The 10980-nt window shown below is 40.5% G+C and overlaps 1 protein-coding gene across 8 annotated transcripts in view; it reads left to right on the top strand.

Annotated features, from left to right (window-relative positions):
* Cog6 (component of oligomeric golgi complex 6) overlaps positions 1–8152 on the top strand; it is a 145410-nt gene extending 137258 nt beyond the window's left edge. For all 8 annotated transcript variants that reach the window (XR_013423421.1, XR_013423422.1, XR_013423426.1 and 5 more), the window contains one exon: positions 65–8152. The gene's annotated coding sequence lies outside the window, so the exon portion shown is untranslated. The remainder of the gene's footprint in view (positions 1–64) is intronic.
* Positions 8153–10980: the final 2828 nt, after the last annotated feature.

The raw sequence follows: 10980 nt of genomic DNA, 5'->3' as shown, positions 1-10980 counted from the left end.
TCTTTATTGGGCCATTATTCAGCCTGTCATAATGTTGCTTAATTATGTTTATGTAACACCCTAGAAACAGCAAGATTAAGCTGGGATGAGAGGAGGAACAAAGTGGGCTATCAAAAGGCAACATGAAGGATGCTTGTAGTGATGGAGCTGTTCTTCACCTTGACTATGATGGTGCATATGCAAATCTACCTTTGGATAAAATTGCATAGATCCAGACACACACACACACACACACACACACACACACACACACACACACACAACATATAAATGCAATGGAAAACAATAGAAGAACTTTGAAGTAGGTGGCTGGTTTGTGTAAATGTTAATATTCTGCTTTCAACATTGTCCTATCGTTCTGCAAGATGTTATTATTGAGAGCAACAAGGTAAATAGTACATGGGATCTCTTTGTATTTTTTTCTTATGATTGCAAGTTAATCTATAATTGTTTCAAAATAGAAAATTTTTAGAAAGCAAACACATATCTGGGCTTGGTGGTGTATGCCTGTAATCCTAGTGGTTCAGGAGGCTGAGGCAGGAGGGATCACAAGTTCAAAGCTAGCCTCAGCAGCGAGACCATGTCTCTAAATAAAATATATAAAAAAAAATGGGCTGGGGATGTGGGGATGTGGCTCAGTGGTTAAGCATCCCTGGGTTCAAACCCTGGTACAAAAAAAAAAATCCAAACACATAAAACAGGAAAACATAGTAATTATTGTAGAAATGCAATGATAACTTAAATAAGTGGATCCCTACTCCAGCTGGTAATCAGAATTCTTTATGGGAACAGTTGGAGGATACAAACCTCTTGACTCCATCTTAGACCAACTTGATTAAACTTTTGTAAGTTAAAAACTAAAGATATCTGTCATTAGAATCTTCCCAAGGGATTTGTTATCAGCTAAGCTTGGAAATCATTGTATTATACTCTGTGCTACTTTTCTTCAGTTTTGCATGTATGTAGTCCTTTTTGTTTATAGAAAATTTCAAGAAGCATATGGGCCCAGCTTGCTAAAATGGTATGGGAAGTATAGACCATACCTATACTCTTAAGGTGAAATTCCGAGTAGGAATGGAAGACACTCAGGACACTGGTCCTGTGCTCCTGGCCATATAGAAAGAGAAATAATGACTTCTGCCAGCAATATTTGGTAGGCAAGGAAGTAATATTAGGTTATATTTATTGTGGTGAATTAAAGAATTTAGAGAACTTAATCTACTGTAATGTGCCAGCCTTGAGACATCTAATGTTTGCTAATGTTTATTATATTAATAAAATTTGATATTGAATCCAAACTTCAGGGACAGAGATGTAGCTGATTTGGTCTGAGAACATCTCATTCTCTGCCCCCATGATTCCACGTTCTTTTCTCTCTTGACACCCTTATCAAAACCTCATGAAAGCCCACAGCACCCAATTTTTCAAACTTTGAAACCTAATCCTGAATGACTGGCAGCTTTTGAGTGTCTCTTTCATGCAACTCTCTAGATCAGAGCCTCCAGGTCTGTGGGGGCATGAACCTTCTGGGACTCTGACCATTGGCACACCCCTGTCACAACACACTACAGTGGAATGGTGAACCACTAATCAGCTAGATAAAAGGGGTAAAGAATTTAGTGTTTTCTGGATATCCCTACAATTTCCTGCAGGTGAAGAATTCATACAATACTGTACTTAAAATTCCAATACTATTCTCTTTGGGAGCTTAATAAACACTTTGGGAACTACGCCAACGTTATTCTCCCGTATCTGCCCTTTCATGCCTTGGGGATAAAGACCAAGATTGTTCCTCTCCAGTTCATTGTTAGCTGCTATTTTCCTGGGTCAAGGGCTTTTCCCTTGGCCTGTGAAGCTCAACCCAATACTGTCACCGCAGTCTCACTTTCCTGACCAACATCCGCACTGAGTGTCTTGGGTGTGAGATAATGTTTAATCAAATCAGCAACAACTTGGCTGTGAATTGAACCACGGGTGAATGCAAGGATTGTGTCTCGTCCACCTGGCCTTTTTACTCTAGGATTAACACGTGGAAATAAGGCTGGAGATCCCGTGACAACGATCAGATTTACCCTAAACACTATAATTTATTCCTCCCTGGAGACTTTTAATAGGGCAGGTATTTTATGGCTCTGGTGTTTGGACTCCATGTCATTTATAGAAGTAGAGCATTGAATGGGTTCTCAGTTACCTCTCAATGCCTTAGCTGGTTTTTACTCCCAGTCCCCTACTTCTGGTGAACGGCTGCGCTCAATACCACCACCATTGCCAGGAACTTATCTCTTCATTTTATTTCTTGATTGTGGGTACATTCTTACCTTCATAAGAGCTTTCCCAATTTTTTTTCCTCCAGATTTTCTTTATATTTGCTATGGAATAGCCCTGTGAGAGGTGTCACAATACCACCTTTGAATTTATAGAATATCTCCTTTGGGTGTGAAATGTCTCAAAGTGCATAATAATGCACATAGGGACACAATGCTTTTGAAAACTGATCATGGCATTTCTCTGGGACTACCTGTCACTCTAATTTGTTCGAGGTCCAAGTTGATGTCAACCATGGAATACATGCATTACAGCCCAGAGAGCGAATACTTTGGCAACAACAAGGCCCAGTACACCTGGTCTCTTTTTCCAGATGACCCCAGATGGCTCCATGTCCAGATCTTCTGTATGGTCACCCAGTTGTATTTGCTTTTGGTACTTTCCTACAGTCAGAACTTTTCCTCTTCTGTTTTTTCTTTTATGCTATTTCATCTTCATATTTGTCCACTGACCAACATGAATTACATGCCTTACCCTTTGAAGGCCCCGTTCCTTTCTACCATCATTTCAAGTTGCTCTTCCTCTTTCATCCAACAAATGTTCATCAAGAACTTAGTCCTTACCAATTGACATGCTTGATTATTGTACCCGTTGGTGAACACACAAGCCTGCTTCCTGCCTTGCGGGGCTCACAGTCTGTTGAGGGAGGCACTCAATAAACCGAAGCCAACAAAGAGGTAAGAAAGAATGCTCCAGGAGAGAGAATGACAGGAGGTGTTGACACTCACGCTAAGACCTGGAAGATGTAAGGTAACGTGTCCTTCAGGAGTGAGAGTGGAGACAGGGCACCTGGAGGAAGGAAGGGCATGGGATCTGATGCAAACTTCACAAAACTCCTTCTGGCTACGAGTGGAGCGTGCACAGTGGGAAGACGGGGGTTGCAGTGTGAAAATGAGCAGGAGGCCATGGAAGTAGTCCAGAGAGAAAATGATGGAGAGAATGGTGGCAGTGAAAATGGACAGCGGTGACAGTGTTGGATCGGATAGAAAGCATGAGGGAAAAGACCAGCCATGGATGGATCATTCCCAGGATTCAGTCTTGAAAATTAGAAATAAAACAGTGCCAGTGTATTTAGGCCAACCTAGTGCCAGACTCCCAAGAAAAGATCAAGACGTGTTTGTTCCTTTTCTGTTTTCTTTAAAGACTTATGATTCTCTCCGTACACCACTTGGTTAGCAGTAACTCACATACTGTCCTGTGACATCTTTTCCACTGTTTTTAAAATCAGAGACACTGGAATATGTCATCAGATAATCTTATCATCCTAGGAAATAGCCTACATAGATTTTTTTTGTTTTTAGGGGGTGCTGGGGATTGAACCCAGGGCCTTGTGCATGCAAAGCAAGCACTCTACAACCGAGCTATATCCCCCAATGCCCACATAGCTTTTTGAGGGAATAGTAATTTCTTTTGGGGGATAGTTAGGCCATTATGATAAAAGGGCAGCAGCAACCAGAATTCCTCTTAACATCTTCAATTTCATTTAATTTTCTATTCTTGATTAAATATGCATTTATAGTCTAAGGTAATGTTAATGTCAGGTACACTCCCAAAGGTGCAAGGCAGATGTCAAGCCTAATCCTTACTCATGACTGTGGACCTGGGAGTAAATGACAGACTGCCCCCGGTGAGACATGCTGAGGCTAAGCTGTATGTATGGCCATGTTGTCATAGTAAGGCTCACTGACACAGCCAAGGAGAGACTGAGAAATCTGATCTCCACTACTATAAGCTGAAATGAGGTGAAAGTGTAGATGAGCTGTTAGAGGAGGAGAAAGTGTGAAGGCTGTCCTCCACCATCTGTGGTTTAGATTGCTTGGCTGGAGATAGCAGATCATACCTGTGCATGTACCTGTGCATTTCTACACAACTAATGGAGATCTGAGAGTCTGGCAGATGGACTCGTAAATGGCTTAGTTAGAGTGTTCAGAGTGACATCCCATCAGAGATCAGCCCTAGCCCTGGAGATGTTTGAGCAGAAAAGTTGAGAAAGACCATATCTAATATGATGATGAATTTGAGATGATAAACTCATCTGAAGAGGTGTGAGAAAGTCCCAGGTGTCCATCATCCATATTCCATGAGGGAAACCTTTCATTAAGAAAAAGACTGTCTGGGTTGGGGATGTAGATCCGTGGTAGAGAACTCACCTAGCATGTTTGAGGCCCTGGGTTCAATCCTCAGAAACCCAAACACACGTGCGTGCATGCACACACACACACACACACACACACACACACACACAACGCAGTCTTTATAGAAATACTTTTATTGTATAAACATGTCCAAAAGTTGTGAAATCAACTTACTAGTTAAACATTCTGCTGTGACTAAAATAGCAAAACAACAAACACAGGTTATTCAGTTTTTCCACTTTGGAAAAAAAAAAGAAACACGGAATCAATTCAACCCATAATTTAAGCCTGTGATCACAGGCTGTTTCTACACTTGAGGAGTGATCTGAATGATGGGAGTTGGCACTGGTCATTTTAGCCATTTAGAAAGAGCCACAGTCTAGTCCATGCCGTGGGGAAAGACCGTGACTAAATGACTGCAGCTGAATCAACTGTCTGAGAAATTTGGTGAACCCAATTAACTATGGCGTGGCTCTTTACGGAAACCACACCGTTGGGACATAAGCATCGGTTGGCTCTGCCACTTGTCTAGGGCTGACAAACGCTTCACCAGTGAGACTGCATTTTGTGGTCCTTGTCAGTTCTCCTCTGGACAGATATATGCTCCGTTGTTTTCCAAGTCCTAAAGCGAAGATAAATATTGCCAGACCCAAAGTACCAACTGTTTTCAGTTCTGTGATTAACCGACAGGTCCCAACTTTATCCTCAGTGACACTCAGACTGGCCACGTTCCTCCACATATCGGAAGGAAAACACGTTGGTCAGGAAGACCTTTCAGAGTGAGGAGTTTTATAACATTAACACTCAACTATAATAGTAAAATTACTTTTTGCTGATCTACTGGCATGACACCTTTTCTGCAGAATTTTCAGGCTAAGAATGCCCAAATAATTCATTGCTAATGTTCAGTTTCTTACTCTATTCAAAGACTTTTCGAAATGTATGCCTTTCCTGGTAAAGTAGCCAATTGTTGATCACCTATGATCCTCTGCCCCGTGGCCTCTGCCTAAGTGACAGTGCCAGGGTGGCTCAGTCTGGACTTCTGTTTGAGTCACTGCCGCTTTCCCATCCAGATGAGTCTCCTGATTGATTTTACGTTTCTCACAGGAGCTGCGCAATCAAAGCAGTATTTGGTCTGAAGTTGTACGAGACCAACCACGCACAGCCAGGGCAGGTGTAGTTGCTTTGGGAATTGTGCGCTGTTCTAAAATGAGAAGGCAGTTCTTCTCTCGGAAACTTCTTCGATGTTGGCCAGGACTTTAAAGTATTTAATATGGAATATGAAACCTCAGGCAAATCTGAATTTTTGTTTCTCTAGACATTTTTGGTTGTCTAGATCATGCTAAGATTATTTCTTTATTATGATTTTGGTAACTTCCCAGAGCAAGGTGCACTCACTACTTAGGGTCCGCACATCATAGTGGAGATACTACATGTGTATATTCTTTCAGTTCAGGAATAGATCATGGAACGGGTATCTGTGAGTTCCTGAAGGAATATTTTTTTGTCTGAAATAATCCAAAGCCTCCTCAATTATGGTATTATATTTGACAACAACAAAAGAGATTCAGCAGTGCTTGCTATGGAAATTTCATCAACTTGTTTGTTGCTTTCCTTTATAAATCAAATGTTCCACTTAACTTGTATTAGCAACAAAAGACCTTCTAATAGGCAAGGACTCATTGACTATGCCACACATTCATTTCTCTTGAGAAAGACACTTATTAAGTTTATTGAAGTTTTTTAAAAAAAAGAAAAGAAAGCGAATGCCTTGGATTCTGACGCTGGGGTCTCCTACCTGCTGGTCATCGTATGGGTGAGGTGAAGGTCGGGAGTTCTTACACAGAAGGTTCCTGTGTTAGCCAGTTTCACATAGCTGTGGACAAATGCCTGAGAAAACCAACCTGAAGGAGGAAAGCTTTATCTTGGTTCATGGTTTCAGAGTTTTCAGTCTATGATTGCCTAGGTTGGTTGTTCTTCGGCCCGACTGAGGCAGTTCACCATGGTAAAAGCCCGTGGCAGAGGAGACCTGCTCACCTGACGGCAGCCAAAAGCAAACAGAGGGGGAGAGGGAGGGGCCAGGAACATCACAGGGTTGAACAAGGAATGAATATGACGCACTTACCTGCTATATGAGGTGCTCAGAAAGAAGAACATCCTCACCTAATTTTTAGGTCGTTACTTAATATTTAGTGATTGATACTTAGTGCTATACCTGCCCTTAGGAGAGGGTGTGATAATGGACATTGAATAAATATATTGATGACTAAAGGGAGAAGAAGAAATCACGAAGGTTTTTGAAAAGGGATCTTGTCTGGAAGACACTCTTTTCTCTTTCCCCCATCTGGCCTCCTTCAATGGAATAACTAACACTTTGTAGGCATTTCCAGGGTCTGGACAATAGAGGCAGGTGGAATGGAAGGGAGGGCAGTGGCTTGCAGACACTCACTGCCTATTTCGAGTCAGTTAATTAGTTAGGTGAATGAGTTGGGAACCACTGCTCTGCATGTAAGGCTTCAATCCACTTAAATGGGGGGAAAATATGTATTTCTCCAAATTCTTGATGGTTTTATAAAATCAATTTTACAGTATTCAAGAACATGTCCCCAGCTAGCCCACTGAGGGTAAAACCTTGTCTCTGTACTGTGGAAAGCCTCAGGAGGGTTGGGGAAGTTTTATAAAAAAAAAACCACCATTTTATAGTACCAAGTGCTTACCATATGCATTTTTTAAGCTAAAAGACTTACACATTTATCACTATTATTTAATTAGTTCTTCCCTTCCAAATAACATTTCTTTCTCTGTCTTCTTCACCTATTGCTTTGAGAGTGCAAGGTGATGAGAGAGAAGCCTCCCCGGAGAAGATGAAAGCATCATCTGTTAGGAAACGTCTCATTTTCCATGGTGAAACACTGTTGAGAGTACAGGTAAAGCCTTGCGTGGTTTGGCTGGTGTTTGCCAAGCCCAGGGCTTCAGACAGTTGAGAGTGCAGAACATGAGCCCTGAGGGAATGAGGGCGAAGGGATCCCATGTTTAGACAGATGGCTTTAAGCGATGCCGCTGGCCAGAGAAAGCAAGAGTCGGCCTGGAGCCCCAGGCCTCGGGGGAACAAGTGGAGACATTTGCACCAACCATGTGAGGTCATGGAGAGAGCCAAGTCCAAAGACAGGATTCTCAGTCCTCATCCACCGCAAAGAGTCACGACCAAAGGAGAGTGGTTTTACTCATAAACTGGATAAATGGCTTATTTTTCTTTAGAGTATTTATGAGCATGAAGTCATGTGAAAAAGGGTGTCAAAATAAGAAGCAGTAGTGACAGATTTGGATGGGCTGGGGTGGTGAGGGGACTGCTTTCCCTACCTCCTGGTAATCTCCTGACCATTATGTGTTCTTTGTCTAGACCTGGTTTATTGACTAGATTATATTTTATGCATCAAGGACCCTGATGATTGATTACTGATGCCTGCCCCAGGATCAGAAAGAGAAATAGTTATCTTAGCCCTACTTACTGGCCCTCTAGGTTTTACTTTCTTTATCTTGAAAGCAGTGCCAAAGTCATGTGAACTATTCTAAGACTATGGTATACCCAATGAAAATATTGTTTGAGGGCTGTTGCGGGCACATTAAGCTCACTTGCTTATAACACTGTTTTTATAATTCAAATAAATGAAAGTATTCAACCTTTTACATTATTCATTGTAATTCATTCATTGTGCATGGGTACCTGGGATTATAATAGTCCTGGTAAAAATTATATTTCATTTGCATAATACAGTGGTGCCTGATACAGCCTTAGGGACTCAGAGGCTTTCTTAGTTGGGGTTTTGGAGTATAATGTCAAAGATAAACATTGCACAATTTATTACAGAAAAGGATAAAATATGAAACTGTCTTGACGATCTATCTCTATATCTATTTTTTTTTAAGTGAGAGATGGAGCATCAGGATCAAGCAGTGCACATCTGTATTTTAAACAGCTTCTCATGGCAAATAGTGTGTTTGTAAGACTTTGAAAAAGTCACTATCAAAGGGCTAGAAACATCTTTGAGAATTAATTTCATTTTCTTTTCTTTTCTGGTACCAGAGATTGAACCCCGAAGGGCTTAGCTACGGAAACATATCCCCAGCCCTTTTAATTAATTTATAATTTCCATTTTGAAAAAGGGTCTTGCTAAATTGCTTAGGGCCTCACTAAGTTGCTAAGCCTGGCTTTGAACTTGTGATTCTCCTACCTCAGCCTCCCGAGCCACTGGGATAACAGCCTCCACCACTGCAGCTGGCTGAGAGCTCATCTAATTTTCCAACCACCCCTTTTAATCAGGCAGGACTTCCCATAAAGGACTTGAAGAATAATTTTGCACAGTTTTCTTCTTTAAAGATTGTAATGCAGATGTGACAGTCACCTTGGATAAACTGCTTCAGGGTATGTCTAAGTATTATGGGACCTAAAGCTGACAAATTTGGGGGTTCCTTTTCTGAACAAAATGAATTTTAAAATCTTGTACTTTTTACAAATTTTACATAAACATGGATACATAAATGGAATGCGGAGGTCTCTGCTGAAGTTTGGGAAGGGACTTATATAAACGAGGCACCCTGAAGTGTCAAATATATCAGTTTTGCAACTTGGCAGTCATTCATTTGGCTAACTTCCTAATCCTGCTGGAATTAAGGAAATAGCTACTGCACTTGTACGCTTCCCCTCAGTTAAGAAAGAATGGAATGAATTCTGATTTCATTATGAGTGGGCAAATGTTTAAAATTTGCCTTCAAAACTAAATGCAATTATCTAAAGTAGTTGTTTATATACGTGTATGCACAAAATTGATACACAAAGCATACTAGAAAACATTTCTACAGTGAAATATCCAGGTCTCCAAAATTATCTCACTGTATTACTTTTCTCCCCCACCCCTCTTTTTCTCTTCTTTCTTCTTCTCTCTTTCTCCTTTTCCATCCTATTTTCTTCTCTTTCATTTTTGTCTTTAATCTTATTCTCCTTCTCCTCCACTCCCCCATGCTGTTGCTGTTCTTGTTTCTCCCTTTTTTTTTTTTTTTGGTATTTTTTTTCCTCTTCCTTTTCATTTTGACTGATTATTGAAAGGTACAAAATATCACAACTAAAATGTAGACTAGAACAGAAGGTTAGGTTCATTGTTCCTACAAAACATATTCTTCTATCTTAAAAAAATTTAAGGACCAGGCGTGGTAGTGCACACCTGTAATTCCAATGGCTCAAGAGGTCGAGGCTGGAAGATCGTGAGTTCAAAGCCAGCCTTAGCAACTTAGTGAGGCCCTAAGCAACTCAGGGAGCCCCCTGTCTCTAAAAAAATATAAAAAAGGGCTGGGGATGTGGTTCAGTGTTAAGTGCCTTGGGTTCAATCTCTAATACCAAAAAAAGTAAAATTAAAAAATTAAGAAATTAAAAAAATTTAAGGATATTGAATACATTCAGATTAATTATGACTCCTCAAAAGGACCGGAAGGCCTAAGAGTTAGTCAGGAACAGAGTAAGGGTTACTAAGGGAGCAATTAAGTCCGTATATGAGTACAGATATGAAATGTGGACACACTTGATGTTATCATGAAGTCCCAACACAGGAAAAGCATCAGAACATACAGAAGAGTAACAAATTCTGTTTTTAATTTTCTTCTTCCAGTAAGTGTTCTATTTCAGCTTTGCCCAAACTGGCTCTGCAAATCTATTTTGGAGGTTTGTGAATTCTTTTCCTTTACAAATTATCTTCCCATAATTCAAATTTGGGAAGATTGTTTTATTAAAATTTTAAAACATGAAACACTTCACGTCTCTGAAAACAATACAACAGACACCAAGAGAGCCCCCGGCCAATCAAAGTTAGCAGATTTGCTACGTTGTTTCTGAACTCTAATTTCATAAAGGTGTAAAATATTTCACATAAGCAGTTAAAGGTCCTCTGCAGACTCCCTTTCCCTTTCTTCCTGCTGTAGAGCACAACTTCATGCTGAATTCACTTGGTGACTTCCTGCTTTTTATTTTTAAGAGAGAGAGAGAGAATTTTTTTAATATTTATTTTTTAGTTTTCGGTGGACACAACATCTTTATTTTATTTTTATGTGGTGCTGAGGATCGAACCCAGCGCCCCGAGCATGCCAGGTGAGCATGCTACCGCTTGAGCCACAACCCTAGCCCCCTGGTTGTTTTTTACAGTTGCATTTCATTAAGTTGTTCCAAGCATTCATTCTTTCATTGCAAAAATGGATGGAACACCTACTGTTTATCCTTCTATTTGGATACAAATGTGAAGAGCCTACCAGGTATAAAACAAAAGCACAGAAAAGAGATTAGTGATCCAGAGATTAATGAACTAATCAGACATTCAACAAAGATTTGCCCAGTACCCATTCAGTGACAGTTTGCAAGGTTTTAAGAATACATGGTAAAGGGCAGGTGATGGGTTCAGTAATTCGGAATCATCTTACTCCAACGCAGTTTTGATGTTATTGTCAAAATGAGAGATTAACTGGGAACTGGGATTGA

This window comes from Ictidomys tridecemlineatus, chromosome 6 (assembly GCF_052094955.1).
Source record: "Ictidomys tridecemlineatus isolate mIctTri1 chromosome 6, mIctTri1.hap1, whole genome shotgun sequence".
Classification (NCBI taxonomy): Eukaryota; Metazoa; Chordata; class Mammalia; order Rodentia; family Sciuridae; genus Ictidomys; species Ictidomys tridecemlineatus.
This window is presented reverse-complemented; position numbering and strand designations above follow the sequence as displayed.